The following is a 15,442-nucleotide window of genomic DNA, read 5'->3' as shown; positions in this document are numbered from 1 at the left end:
TAATATGTGATGAAGGATTCTCTGTATTAACACATTTCCAGCCAGTATTGAAGTATCCTAGTATAATTGTTTCTTGAGGGTAAGTAGTGGATATCCAGCTAAGAATATCCTCTATTGTAGTACTATTATTACCTGGAGATAAGTAGATACAGATGATGTACAGGGCTTTGCTAGGGTTGTGTTGAAGTCAGGAGATAAAGACTTCGGCCTTACTATCTTGAGGTGGGTTATAAGGTACAGAGGAGATCTGTAGCCTGTATTTAAGCAGTAGTTCTACTCCCCCGCCCCTACATTTTATGCGGTCGAGTCTCAAGATATTGTAACCTGGGGGAATTATTTCATTGTCCTTAGTTCCTGGTTTCAACCAGGTTTCTGTGAGACAGAAGATATCAAAGGAATTTATATTAAGGAGGGCGTGGAGATGGGCAATTTTGTTGTTAATACTGTGGATATTGAGATGACCTATAAGTAAGGAGTTAGAGAGACTGGTTTAGGTTGTTGGGGTGGAGGGAGTGGTATAAGGAGTAGTTAATGTGGAGACATTAGTTGGCCCTGGGTTAGGGTGGATGTCACCGTCTGTTAAGGCGGGTGTTTTTAGGCCAGAAACTGGGTAATTAATTAAGCTGGTTAGATATTTTAGCTTCCTTACAGTGGCGTTATTGAATTTGATATGTGTGAGTCGATGGTACTTGGCTAGCAGGTAGCAGGGAGTGGATGTGGCATTTATTTGGAAATGGGTAAGGGTATAATTGTGAACAGCTGTTTGTTTAGGACAGTAGTTGAAGTGGTAATAATTCAACTCTTCAAAGGAGGTGAGGAGATAGGCAGAGGTGAGGACAGGTATGAAAGTAGCTAAGAGTATTAACTTTGTTAGGATAGTTTTTGTTGTTATATACATGTTGTTAGGATTATTTATACTGCTACAGCAGGGCCTGGGCTAGGATACGACAAAAAGGTTTTGATGAGTCCTGTGAGAGGAAGAAATTGATAGAGGTAAATGATATAAGGTAAAGTTCTTTAAAAGGAGGTACTGGATAAAGAGGGTAAGGAGAAAGTTAGAAACAAGAGGTGTGGCTAAATTATATAGGTTGGTTGAGGCATAGGATAGGAAGAATGGGAGAGAGGGTGTGGTTAAGAAAGGAGGGGTGTGGCTAAATTATATAGATTGGTTGAGGCTTAGGATAGGAATAATGGGAGAGAGGGTGTGGTTAAGAAAGAGGGTATGTGGCTAAATTATATAGATTGGTTGAGGCTTACAATAGGAAGAATGGGAGAGAGGGTGTGGTTAAGAAAGGAGGGGTGTGGCTAAATTATATAGATTGGTTGAGGCTTAGGATAGGAAGAATGGGAGAGAGGGTGTGGTTAAGAAAGGGTGTGTGGCTAAATTATATAGATTGGTTGAGGGTTAGGATAGGAAGAATGGGAGAGAGGGTGTAGTTAAGAAAGGAGGGGTATGGCTAAATTATACAGGAAGTATAAGTTTGGGGTCCCTGGGGTGGGTGGGAATTGGGGTAGGGGAGCAGAGTGAGCCCGCAGGGCAAATGGAGCGGGTAGAGCAGGTAAAGGAGGATTCTGTTGAGCCAATCTATGAGCAGCAGTTTCTTGGTTGACTCTGAGTAGTTACAGGAAAGAAGAGTGAGATAAATGTAGTTGTGAGGTGGTAAAGGATAGCAGAATAGGAAAAAGAGAACAATATAGCTAGAAGGTGGAAAAAAGAGAACAATATAGCTAGAAGGTGGGAAAAGAAAAAGTAAGAGCAGTGTATTACAGCAGGAAGATTACAAAGTAGTCAGGGATGAAGTAGGGAAAATATACTGAGATGAAATATGGGGAGGTGGGATAAGAGATATAACCCAAGGCTAGATTAGGGTGCAACCTAGTGGGCAGAGAGTAAAGTACAACAAGAGGTATCAGTAATGAAGACAGCTGGTAGAGGTGGTCCTGATAGAAGATTCAAAGGAGGGAGATAGGCAGTTGCTTCAGGGGTAGAGAGGGGTATGGTTGCTGGCTTCCTGGCTCAATAGTGTAATTACATTCAATACTAGATATATTTCTAACACTTAATTCAGCTTAACAGTAGGTCTAGGGCAGAACATACTTTCTTATTCCATTTGGTAGCTGGGAGACTGTACTGGGGTGGCAGGTTTCTTTGGCCAGGCGTTGATAAACTTAAAGTAGGAGCAAGTTGTTAAAGTAGAAACTTAGTATACCTTGCCTATTGTGAATTATGCAGTTCATTCTATTTAGGCAAGACAAACCGTACTTTAAGGGAAAGAATAAGGGAGCATACTTATGAAATCTCCAAGCTAGTGAAGTGAATGCTTTAGCCAAACATGTTAAACACACTGATACGAACCATATTTTTAAGTTTATGGTGGTACAACTTATAAAGGAAAATCCAAGGGGAGGAGACGTTAGGAATTTCACTGAACAGGTTGAGTTAAGTTGGATTATAAGAATGAGAGCAAACTTGGGAAAGGGACTTAATGACAAACTGTCTCTGAAACCCATACTCCAGGCCAGAGGAGTATGCAGATAAAAATCTTTATGTACTGAATTTTTATGTACTGAATATGTCAATTTTATAGGTTCATAGATAGGTACTAGGCTATCTCCCCGAAGGCATTCATAAGCCTAGTTGGTGTTGGCTTTCCCCTCCCCCTTAGATTAGTTCCCTGTGCCTCTGTCCAGCACAGTCATTGAACTGATCCCTGGGGTAAACTTTCTGTTTCCCATCCACTCATCACGGTTTCCCTTGAAGAAGGTTAGCGAGGAGCTCTGCCTAATGTACATTGGAATCTTGTTCCAGAGCATGGGAAGTCTCTGGGACAGGAATCTATCCCACCAACACATCCTATTTATTGTTGTGCTGAGGTTTAGATCCCCGGAGCATGTGGCTCGAGGGGATATGGTTTTCTTTAGGTAGAGCATGTCCATCAATTCTGGGTTGGACATGGCCTTGTATGTCAGGCAGAGATCACGTCTGAGTAGGTGTTATGCAACCGAGTACAGCTGGAGTTTCTTCAGTCGAGCTGCATAGGGCATGTGCTGGAGGCCAGTGATCCTCTTGGTGAGGTACTTCTGTGGTCTTTCCAGTTGTTGCAGGTGTCTTGTAAGGTACATGCCAAATGGGGCATTGTACTCTATGATGGTTCTGATGAGTGATGGGTAGAGGAGCCCAATGACCTCTTTCGATCTGGATGCAAACCCTTTTGTGATTAGGTGGGCCACGTAGAAGGATTTTCTAACCACTTTGGCAATGTGATTATCAAAGGAGAGGTTACTATCTACTTGGGTCCCCAGATCCCTTATTACGTCTTCCGTATTTAGGGGGCTACCACCTATGTGGTAGTTTGTGAGTACTTTGTTTTTTCCAAAGGGGATGACTATGCACTTTTTGGCATTTAGCTCGAGTCCATGGTTTTGACACCAGGTATCTTTCTCAGTGAGACCCTTTTGGAGGATGTCAGTGTCAGCCAGAGAGTCAAATATAGCCCCTAGTTTGCAGTCGTCTGCAAACTTGGTCGGCCATAGTCCTCCTGTGCTTGCCTGTACCTCTGAGAAGTATATGCCGAACAGGAGGGGGCTTAGGACTGTGCACTGGGGAACGCCACTTGTAACCGGTTTAGAGTCAGATCTAGCTCCCACAACTCTTACCATGTGGGTTCTGTCTGTGAGCCAGTTGGCAACCCATCTTGTGACGTAGGGGTTTATGTTCAGGCTGATGAGCTTGTCTATAATACCTGAGTGGGGAATGGTGTCGAAGGCCTTTGCAAGGTCTAGGTAGGCTGTGTGGAGCTCCTTTCCCGCATCTATAACCTTTGTAACTGTCTCAAAGAAGTCCACCAGGTTTAGGAGGCATGATCTGCCATTAACAAAGCCAAACTGGCTAGGGTCCAGTGTTTGGAGGTTCCCAATGCCTCTGTTAATGAGATCCATGATGATGTGCTCCATAGCTTTGCAGACCAAGCTAGTCAGGCTTATAGGGCGATAGTTCCCAGGGTCTACTGTGGCTCCAGCTTTGTGAAGCGGAATAACCATTGCTGTGCGCCACTCTGTGGGCACGTAGCCTGTGGAGAGGCTGAGTTTAAACAGTGTGTTTAGATGAAGGGTTAGTTCATCTTTGAGCTCGTGTAGGACGCAGCCTGAGACACTGTCCTGTCCCACTGATGCTGTGTTTTTGGCTTTGTAGAGGGCTGTTTTAACCTGAGTGTCTATGATTTCAGGGGCACTACATTCATCTGGTATAGTTATGGGCCCTTTTGGGGGGTGAGAGGGGGGTGAAGTTTGCACTGAACCTGTCTGCCAGGATGTTGGCTATATCGGTCGATTCAGTGTATTTTCTGCCATTCTGCACTGACTCCGAGCAGATCTGAGAATTGCCACTTAGATTCTTGACATAGCTAAAGAATGCCTTGTGGTTATCTTTGGAGTCCATGGCAATTTTTATTTCGAAGCTAGCCTTGGATGATTTTATAAGGGAATGTAGTTTCTTGCTGATACTGATCAGGGACATCTTCCTTTCTTGGGATTTTACTCTTTTCTGTACTAGTTTCCTCCTTCTATTGTATAGCTTGTTTATGGCAGGGGTCCACCAGACTGTTTTTCTTTTCTTGGAGGAGTGAGTCTTGGTTATGTTTGGGATAGCACGATCCATGCATTCTTATATGTGGCCATAGATTGCATTAGTAAAGGATTTTGCAGCTTGGACAGCGTTATCCTTTAGCATGGGGGCTTTGAAACTTCCCACCTCGGTCTTAAGTAACATGAAGTTTGCTTTTGAAAAGTTTTTCATGGTGGTTTCTTTGACCGGGGGTGGTGGTGGAATGTGGATATCCATAGTGATTAGTTTATGGTCAGATCTAATCAGCAAGGGGTTGACCTCCGGTGTAGAACACCGGTCACCCATGTTGGTGATGACCAGGTCCAATATGTTGTCACCTCTGGTGGGGGTGTTGACCAGTTGATCCAGGCCGTTTGAGTTTATAAATTCTAAGAAATGTTGGGCAAGGAAGTTTGTGCTCGAGTAGTTCTCCCAGTTAATGTTTAGGTAATTGAAATCAGCCAATATCAGGGTGTTTGGTAGGACCTTTATTTTTTCCCAGTGTTTCCAGGAATGCGGAGTGCGGGTCCTGGGACATGGTGGGTGATCTGTATCAAGCTATAATTTGAATAGCAGTTTTGCCCATTGTTAGTTGCATGTGGATGATCTCTGAAGCATCGTGCTGTGCCACTAACCTGGAGGTGTGGGTATCCTTGATGAATATGGATACTCTCTCACCTTTTGTATTTCGGTCCGGGTTTTGTGGCCGAAATGTATGGTATGAGTTGTAGCCTGGTAGTGCTGGGGTGCTCTCTGGAGCCTTAAACCAGGTTTCTGCTTCTGCACATATATCAATTTTCTCCATACTGAGGAGTGCCTTGAGTGCATGCATTCTGAGGTTTAGACTTCTGGCATTGAGTAGCATTACCCTCAGTTTTTTGTTACTTGTGCTGTTTATGGTGGTGGGTTTGTCTTTTGAGCCTTGCCTAAAAAAGGCACTATAAGAGTGGCAAGAGCCTTGGCCAGTATTCGAAAGCCTAAGGGTGACAGGTGCAAGCCGTCTCTAGCGAAGCAACGTGGCTTGTCGAGCATGTCATCCCAGGCTGACAAACACTGGATCCCCTTCGAATGACACCAGAATCTTAGCCAATTGTTGAAATTGATATTTTTTTCTCTATACCGTGGTATCATTTTTGGTGAGGGCAGGATGCTACTCAGGGTCAGGGTCATACCGGCCTGGGCTACATGATCAGAGAGCTCTTCCATGTCTCTTTTCATGTAGTCCAGGGAGGTACGGCTCCGGTCATTCACACCAACATGGACAATGACACAGTCATATTTGTACTTGTTCTGGAGTGACCTGAGTGCTTGTGTTATGTGGCGGATCCTGGCACCCGACAGGCAGCTAACAGTAACCTTGTCCTTGTTCAGCCTAGTGAGTGGGAAGTCAGTGTGCCTGACTATAGAGTCACCTATTACTAGTGTGTTGGGTATGTTAATTTGCCTTAAGGGCTGTGATTGCGTGGCACACTGGTTTTGTGAAGTATGTGTTTCATGGTTTGTGTTGGGGGGGTGGAGGTTGCTTGGATGTCTGCTTTGAAGGTCTCTGTTGCTTTTGCATATTTTTATTTAGAGCCTCCAAGTATGTTTTCGTGTATTTATGTGCGTTTTTGACGGTGCTGGTTTCATAGGTCTGTATGAGACTGGTGGAGTGATGCAAGTAATTCCCTTCTCCTCTTGACTGCCTGGTCCAGTCCTGGGTTGAGAGAGCTTAGCCTCCAGTTTGGCTGTATAATTGTATCTCTCGCATGTATTAGTGTTTGGTGGAAGGAGGAGAGGGTTGTCTGTGTACGAGGCAATTGTAACATTGCCTCAAAATGCCCAGATTCACCAGTTGGACCAAAGAGTACACCTGAAACTGCCCTTTGGACATGCCTGGATAGGTACAGTGAACTGTTTTACTGATTGGCTGGTAAGGTCGAATAGAGAGCCTTGTCCTTCTCTACAGTATAGGGGGGTCTAGTGCTAAGGTTTATTAGTGCTTGCTATGAGTTTTGAGCAAGTGCTGGGATGAAAAGTGAATGGTTTGAGTGCTTAAGTTGAATGTTTGTCTAGTTCCAAGGGAAAAATTGAAGAGTAGACTTTGTGGAGCCAGGCATACTTATACCCAAGCTAACCGGCACTACCCGGCACGCAAAACCGCACAAATGCGGGTTTTATAGCAGGGAAATGCAAGAGATAGAAACTAGTCCAAAATGGCCAATAAACTACTAATTTCTGGGCTGAAACCACTCCTCCAGGGACAGATAGGCTGCTCAAAGCTCCCACTCTCACAGTGAACAAAGAACCTTCATTCTATCCAAGTAAGGTATGGGAAAACACAGAAACTTGTAACACAGCCCTGAATTTAGCACTAACCTGAAAACTGGACTATACTAGCTTAGAAAGGTGGGAAAACAATTATTTTTTTGTTTTGTTTTTTTCAGAAAATAAGGCAGATACAACAACAAAAAAAAACACTTTAAATGCACAGAAATGGCTATCACACTTGAGTGTGTAGCCTACAACAGTTAAACAGGTAATTTAAACACAAAAACGACTTTGTTAAAGTGCAGGCAGTAAAATAAGTACAATATGTAGCTGAAACAAGCTTTTTAAATCACAGAAACTCTAGAAAATCTGCGTTTTAGTAATTTTAGATTTTGTATAATGGGTTTTAAATGAGAATTTTGCCTATATGGGATGGATTAATTCATTAGTCAATTAACTATGTCAGTTGAATTCTGCTATGCAATTGCTTGACTGTTTTTTAAAAGTTGGGGGGGATGTCTCTGTTGATTGTCTGATGATGCAGTCTGTTGAACTGTAAAAGTGCTCACCATTAAAGTTGGAAGTACTTTTATGTATTCCATGGTTTGGTTCTTCCTTATTTTTCTACATATTTTTTTAAAGAACCCCACGTCCTTTTGTTAATTACGTTGGAACTGTTTACAATTGCCTCAGTTGCAGTTCTGATTTTGTGATTTAGGAGGCAGTCTACATGACGTGTGGCATTTTATGTGGGGAAAATGAAAAGGCAGTTAAAACTAGAATGTATGAACATTGTATGGTTATTAGGGTGAAGAGGGAAGTCAGATCATTATGCAAATGTACTCGGTCATGCACTCGTTTAAAAAATACTTTCAAATACTTGATCATATTTCATATTTGTATACAAGGCTAATGACCACCAGGGTCTTTACAAACCTAGCCATGCAATCCAACTTAATTGTGTCCCTGTGTACCATGGGCATTTATTAGGAGGGGGGTATGTTAGTTAGGATGTTTCAAAGTCTATCAGCAACATAGTGCCCAAACCTGGGGTGAATCTCCGATGTCCCATCCATAGGTCAAGGTTATGCTTAAATAGTTAGGGATGGACTTGGTTCACATAGATGGAGAGCCTGTTCCAGTGCGTGGGAAACCACAGAGACAAATATCCATCTCATCAACATGTCTTAATTATGTCACAAGCAAAATTTTAATTCTTGGACCTAGTGGTTCTGATGCTGTTCATTTTGTGGTTCTGCAAAAGGTCCATCAAAGTTGGATCAGAAGATATCTTATATACCAGGTACAGACTTCCTCTCAGTAAACTTAAGGAAAGACTATAGAGATAGGGCTTTATGGTGATCCATATAAGATAATGTGTTTATACCCTGGATTCTCTTGGTAAGGAACCTTTTGCATGTCTGGTCAGGTACATGCCAAAGGGGCATTATACTCAATGATGGTACTAGGACTTCCTTGGACGTGGATACCATGCTCTTATTTATAAGTTGGGTGACACAGAATTAATTTCTTACTACCTTGGCCCCATGTTGGTCAAAGGCCAGATTACCATCTGCATATGTTCCCCAACTACTGGGTCAGCTCTTAGGGGCGTCTTACAGATGGAGTAATTAGCCTGGGTGGCATTTTTTCCAAAAGGCATTATAATGTATTTCTTGGCATTGAGTTTTAGTCTGTGACTGGCACAAGTCATTTGTTTGTGTTAGAAACTGTTGCAACATGTTTGTTTCATGGGGGGATCTATTATGTTTCCCAGTTTGCAATCACCTGCAAATTTAGGAAGGCCAAAGGCCCTTGACATTAACCTTCACCTCTGAGAAGTAGATGCCAAATAATAATCCTGAGGTACCCCACTGGTGACGGGTCTCTTAGTGGAGGTGATATTACCAATCCTGACTTCATGGGCCCTGCCTTCATGGGCCTTGTGGTGAGCCAGCTGGCAATCCAGTGAGTTATGTAAGGGGTTACGGCCAGATTGTTGAGTTTGTCAACTGTACTGGAGTGGGTATGGAATCTAAAGCTTTATCCAAGTCCAGGTAGATGGTATTCACCATTTATCCCTCATCCGATGTATTGGTGACTTTCTCAAAGAAGTCCAATAGGTTTAGTCAGCATGATTTTCCCTTAACAAAGCCAGACTGGGTTGGGTCCAGTGTCCAAAGGATGCTTATGTCTTTGTTGATCATTTCCATGACAATTAATTTCATGGCTTTGCATATTAGACTAGTCAGACTAACAGTTCTGTAGTTTTTGAAGTTGGTTGATGGACCAACCTTGTGAAGTAGGATAACTGTTGCAGTCCTTGATTCTCATGGTACAAAACCTGTTTCGAGGTTATACTTTAAAAGTGACTCAAGTGGTCCAGACAGGTCAAGTTTCCCGCTATTAAGGAGGTATTATGGGATATTGTTGGGGCCGTTGAGGCTGTGTTTATGCTTTTAGTGAGTGCTCCTCGGATCTGCTCCCTGGTAAAAGTTGGGGGGGGTATGCTAGTAAGTATTTCATGGAGGAAGGTGGGGGGCAGTGAGAGGTAAAGCTTGAGGTGAATTTGTCAGCCAGCAATTTCACTATGTCACGCTCTTCAAGTGAAGGTGCCACCACTAACCACCACTTTGGCACATTGATGTTGTGCTGCCTTTGAAGTTTCAGACCTAGTTGTAGAAAGCCTTGTGGTTGTCTTTAGCCTGTGAGATTAGCCTGACCTCATAAATGGCCTTGTTGGATTAGTCCTCCTAAATTTCTGTTTAGTTTAATTAGAGAGTTCTTATCATTATGGGAGTTGCTCTTCCTGATGTTATCCATGACTTGTTTCCTTTTGTTATACACCTTAAGGTTAGGAGGGTTGTTTTTATAGTTTGTTTTGGGTTTACTTCTAGTAGGTACAGCAGCCTTGATGCAGCCATTACATGCGTTGTATAGGGTTTCTGTGAACAATTCCACTTAGGATGTTGTGAACCGGGGGATGGGAGTCATTGAATTTTTATAAACTACTACATAATAGGGTGTAGTTTGCTTTGGAATAGTTTTTTTAATTGTTACAAGGCTTGCTAGGGTTACAGAGGTGATTTTGTTTTTCGAAGAAAGAGACAGCTTTGTGGACCAACTGCACCAGTGATGATATAAAACTTGGAGCGGGGTGCAGGGCTCTCCCATACTGCAGAGTACCAGGTCCATGAAGTGTGAACATCTGGTAGGTGTGCACATTATCTGGTCAAGGTTATTTGTGTTAATAAAGTTCAGAAACTGTTGTGCTTGCCAGTATGGGGCAGTGTAAGTTTTCCAGTCTATACAGGGGTAGGTAAAGTCTCGAAAGTGCAGCTTCACGTCATGGCTGATTGTTTGAATGTTTGACTAACATACTGCACCCATATACACACACAACAAAGATTTATAATATACATATATCGAATAAAAGAGTGCTGTCTTAACAGGAAGGCACAACATATGACACCTGCATAACAAGCTGAGATAAAGCAGGGGAGACCTCCCTTGCAGCTCTCCAAGCCAACTCTGACCTGCCAACACCTCCACACATTATCAAGACACAGCAATTACAATGGTGCACCACAACAGAAGTAAAGTGAAACACTCCACACTAGAGAGAGATTAGATTAGTACAAAAAGGAATGGAAAACTCATTTCAATTGCAGGAATTATGCACACTGGTCTGTTGTTATGGTATGTAACATCACTACCTCTGCAATACTTCTAGACAACTATAGTCAATCATTAAATTGATCAGTAAGTATTCAGATTGAATGTACACAATGTTTTACTCACTGAATCATCATTACCATGAAATGCATGTTCAAACAACTCAAAGGCATCTATATTAACACACACCTATAAATATATTATTTATGATCCACATAATATATATATATATATATATATATATATATATATATATATATATAAATATATATATATATATATATATATATATATATATATATATATATATATATATATAAATATATATATTTTTATTTATATGTATGTGTACAAGTAGTTCCCATTTAGAAAGCTGAAATCCCACTAACCCGAAACCCAAAAGACATAGAGGACAATCCTGACATCCAGGAAGACCAACTGTCGGGATCACCAAGAAGTTGCTAATGGTAAGTAACCACTTGGCCAGCATGCTGACTTTTGCCCCTTACCTCTGCGTGGAGTTGGAATATATAGTTAGGGGGAGTGGGGGTTTTTGTGCTTCGGGTTTGGTGATTAGTTACTTACCGTTAGTGTTTTTGTCGGTGTTCTGGGTGGTCGGTCTTTCTAGATGTCAGGTTTTTCATCTTGGTCTTTTATATTTCAGGTTTCTAAAGGGGATCAGTGCATGCACACACAAACACACTCACACACATGCACATTATACATAATATATATCCAACATAAAAATCATTTTAAATCGAGTTGCTTGCTACTGAGATTTGTCTGCATACATCAACTGGACATAAGCTGATTTAAGTATATTTTCTGAATTTTATTGTGGTTTTATAATTTGGACTGATTCCTCAGATCTAGCTCTGTTGAAACTGTCTTGTGTGTGTCTCTGAAGCTCTGCACTAGTTGTTAAACTGCTTTGAAATTCCTTTAAGTGTTAATTAGCTTGGGGGGTTTCTGATAACATTAAAACCTGTGTTGGTTACATTTCTTGTAATCATTTTAAATCGAGTTGCTTGCTACTGAGATTTGTCTGCATACATCAACTGGACATAAGCTGATTTAAGTATATTTTCTGCATTTTATTGTGGTTTTATAATTTGGACTGATTCCTCAGATCTAGCTCTGTTGAAACTGTCTTGTGTGTGTCTCTGAAGCTCTGCACTAGTTGTTAAACTGCTTTGAAATTCCTTTAAGTGTTAATTAGCTTGGGGGGTTTCTAATAACATTAAAACCTGTGTTGGTTACATTTCTTGTAATCATTTTAAATCGAGTTGCTTGCTACTGAGATTTGTCTGCATGCATCAACTGGGCATAAGCTGATTTAAGTATATTTTCTGCATTTTATTGTGGTTTTATAATTTGGACTGATTCCTCAGATCTAGCTCTGTTGAAACTGTCTTGTGTGTGTCCCTGAAGCTCTGCACTAGTTGTTAAACTGCTTTGAAATTCCTTTAAGTGTTAATTAGCTTGGGGGGTTTCTGATAACATTAAAACCTGTGTTGGTTACATTTCTTGTAATCATTTTAAATCGAGTTGCTTGCTACTGAGATTTGTCTGCATACATCAACTGGACATAAGCTGATTTAAGTATATTTTCTGCATTTTATTGTGGTTTTATAATTTGGACTGATTCCTCAGATCTAGCTCTGTTGCAATTGTCTTGTGTGTGTCTCTGAAGCTCTGCACTACTTGTTAAACTGCTTTGAAATTCCTTTAAGTGCTAATTAGCTTGGGGGGTTTCTGATAACATTAAAACCTGTGTTGGTTACATTTCTTGTAATCATTTTAAATCGAGTTGCTTGCTACTGAGATTTGTCTGCATACATCAACTGGACATAAGCTGATTTAAGTATATTTTCTGCATTTTATTGTGGTTTTATAATTTGGACTGATTCCTCAGATCTAGCTCTGTTGAAACTGTCTTGTGTGTGTCTCTGAAGCTCTCACTAGTTCTTAAACTGCTTTGAAATTCCTTTAAGTGTTAATTAGCTTGGGGGGTTTCTGATAACATTAAAACCTGTGTTGGTTACATTTCTTGTAATCATTTTAAATCGAGTTGCTTGCTACTGAGATTTGTCTGCATACATCAACTGGACATAAGCTGATTTAGGTATATTTTCTGCATTTTATTGTGGTTTTATAATTTGGACTGATTCCTCAGATCTAGCTCTGTTGAAACTGTCTTGTGTGTGTCTCTGAAGCTCTGCACTAGTTGTTAAACTGCTTTAAAATTCCTTTAAGTGTTAATTAGCTTGGGGGGTTTCTGATAACATTAAAACCTGTGTTGGTTACATTTCTTGTAATCATTTTAAATCGAGTTGCTTGCTACTGAGATTTGTCTGCATACATCAACTGGACATAAGCTGATTTAAGTATATTTTCTGCATTTTATTGTGGTTTTATAATTTGGACTGATTCCTCAGATCTAGCTCTGTTGAGATTGTCTTGTGTGTGTCTCTGAAGCTCTGCACTAGTTGTTAAACTGATTTGAAATTCCTTTAAGTGTTAATTAGCTTGGGGGGTTTCTGATAACATTAAAACCTGTGTTGGTTACATTTCTTGTAATCATTTTAAATCAAGTTGCTTGCTACTGAGATTTGTCTGCATACATCAACTGGACATAAGCTGATTTAAGTATATTTTCTGCATTTTATTGTGGTTTTATAATTTGGACTGATTCCTCAGATCTAGCTCTGTTGAAACTGTCTTGTGTGTGTCTCTGAAGCTCTGCACTAGTTGTTAAACTGCTTTGAAATTCCTTTAAGTGTTAATTAGCTTGGGGGTTTCTGATAACATTAAAACCTGTGTTGGTTACATTTCTTGTAATCATTTTAAATCGAGTTGCTTGCTACTGAGATTTGTCTGCATACATCAACTGGACATAAGCTGATTTAAGTATATTTTCTGCATTTTATTGTGGTTTTATAATTTGGACTGATTCCTCAGATCTAGCTCTGTTGAAACTGTCTTGTGTGTGTCTCTGAAGCTCTGCACTAGTTGTTAAACTGCTTTGAAATTCCTTTAAGTGTTAATTAGCTTGGGGGGTTTCTGATAACATTAAAACATGTGTTGGTTACATTTCTTGTAATCATTTTAAATCAAGTTGCTTGCTACTGAGATTTGTCTGCATACATCAACTGGACATAAGCTGATTTAAGTATATTTTCTGCATTTTATTGTGGTTTTATAATTTGGACTGATTCCTCAGATCTAGCTCTGTTGAAACTGTCTTGTGTGTGTCTCTGAAGCTCTGCACTAGTTGTTAAACTGCTTTGAAATTCCTTTAAGTGTTAATTAGCTTGGGGGGTTTCTGATAACATTAAAACATGTGTTGGTTACATTTCTTGTAATCATTTTAAATCGAGTTGCTTGCTACTGAGATTTGTCTGCATACATCAACTGGACATAAGCTGATTTAAGTATATTTTCTGCATTTTATTGTGGTTTTATAATTTGGACTGATTCCTCAGATCTAGCTCTGTTGAAACTGTCTTGTGTGTGTCTCTGAAGCTCTGCACTAGTTGTTAAACTGCTTTGAAATTCCTTTAAGTGTTAATTAGCTTGGGGGGTTTCTGATAACATTAAAACCTGTGTTGGTTACATTTCTTGTAATCATTTTAAATCAAGTTGCTTGCTACTGAGATTTGTCTGCATACATCAACTGGACATAAGCTGATTTAAGTACATTTTCTGCATTTTATTGTGGTTTTATAATTTGGACTGATTCCTCAGATCTAGCTCTGTTGAAACTGTCTTGTGTGTGTCTCTGAAGCTCTGCACTAGTTGTTAAACTGCTTTGAAATTCCTTTAAGTGTTAATTAGCTTGGGGGGTTTCTGATAACATTAAAACATGTGTTGGTTACATTTCTTGTAATCATTTTAAATCGAGTTGCTTGCTACTGAGATTTGTCTGCATACATCAACTGGACATAAGCTGATTTAAGTATATTTTCTGCATTTTATTGTGGTTTTATAATTTGGACTGATTCCTCAGATCTAGCTCTGTTGAAACTGTCTTGTGTGTGTCTCTGAAGCTCTGCACTAGTTGTTAAACTGCTTTGAAATTCCTTTAAGTGTTAATTAGCTTGGGGGGTTTCTGATAACATTAAAACCTGTGTTGGTTACATTTCTTGTAATCATTTTAAATCGAGTTGCTTGCTACTGAGATTTGTCTGCATACATCAACTGGACATAAGCTGATTTAAGTACATTTTCTGCATTTTATTGTGGTTTTATAATTTGGACTGATTCCTCAGATCTAGCTATGTTGAAACTGTCTTGTGTGTGTCTCTGAAGCTCTGCACTAGTTGTTAAACTGCTTTGAAATTCCTTTAAGTGTTAATTAGCTTGGGGGGTTTCTGATAACATTAAAACATGTGTTGGTTACATTTCTTGTAATCATTTTAAATCAAGTTGCTTGCTACTGAGATTTGTCTGCATACATCAACTGGACATAAGCTGATTTAAGTATATTTTCTGCATTTTATTGTGGTTTTATAATTTGGACTGATTCCTCAGATCTAGCTCTGTTGAAACTGTCTTGTGTGTGTCTCTGAAGCTCTGCACTACTTGTTAAACTGCTTTGAAATTCCTTTAAGTGTTAGTTAGCTTGGGGGGTTTCTGATAACATTAAAACATGTGTTGGTTACATTTCTTGTAATCATTTTAAATCGAGTTGCTTGCTACTGAGATTTGTCTGCATACATCAACTGGACATAAGCTGATTTAAGTATATTTTCTGCATTTTATTGTGGTTTTATAATTTGGACTGATTCCTCAGATCTAGCTCTGTTGAAATTGTCTTGTGTGTGTCTCTGAAGCTCTGCACTAGTTGTTAAACTGATTTGAAATTCCTTTAAGTGTTAATTAGCTTGGGGGGTTTCTGTTTTGTGATTTTTA

Source organism: Protopterus annectens, chromosome 10.part0 (genome assembly GCF_019279795.1).
Source record: "Protopterus annectens isolate FY-2018-M chromosome 10.part0, PAN1.0, whole genome shotgun sequence".
Lineage (NCBI taxonomy): Eukaryota > Metazoa > Chordata > Ceratodontiformes > Protopteridae > Protopterus > Protopterus annectens.
The sequence above is the reverse complement of the archived record's forward strand: the minus strand, read 5'-3'. Positions refer to the sequence as shown.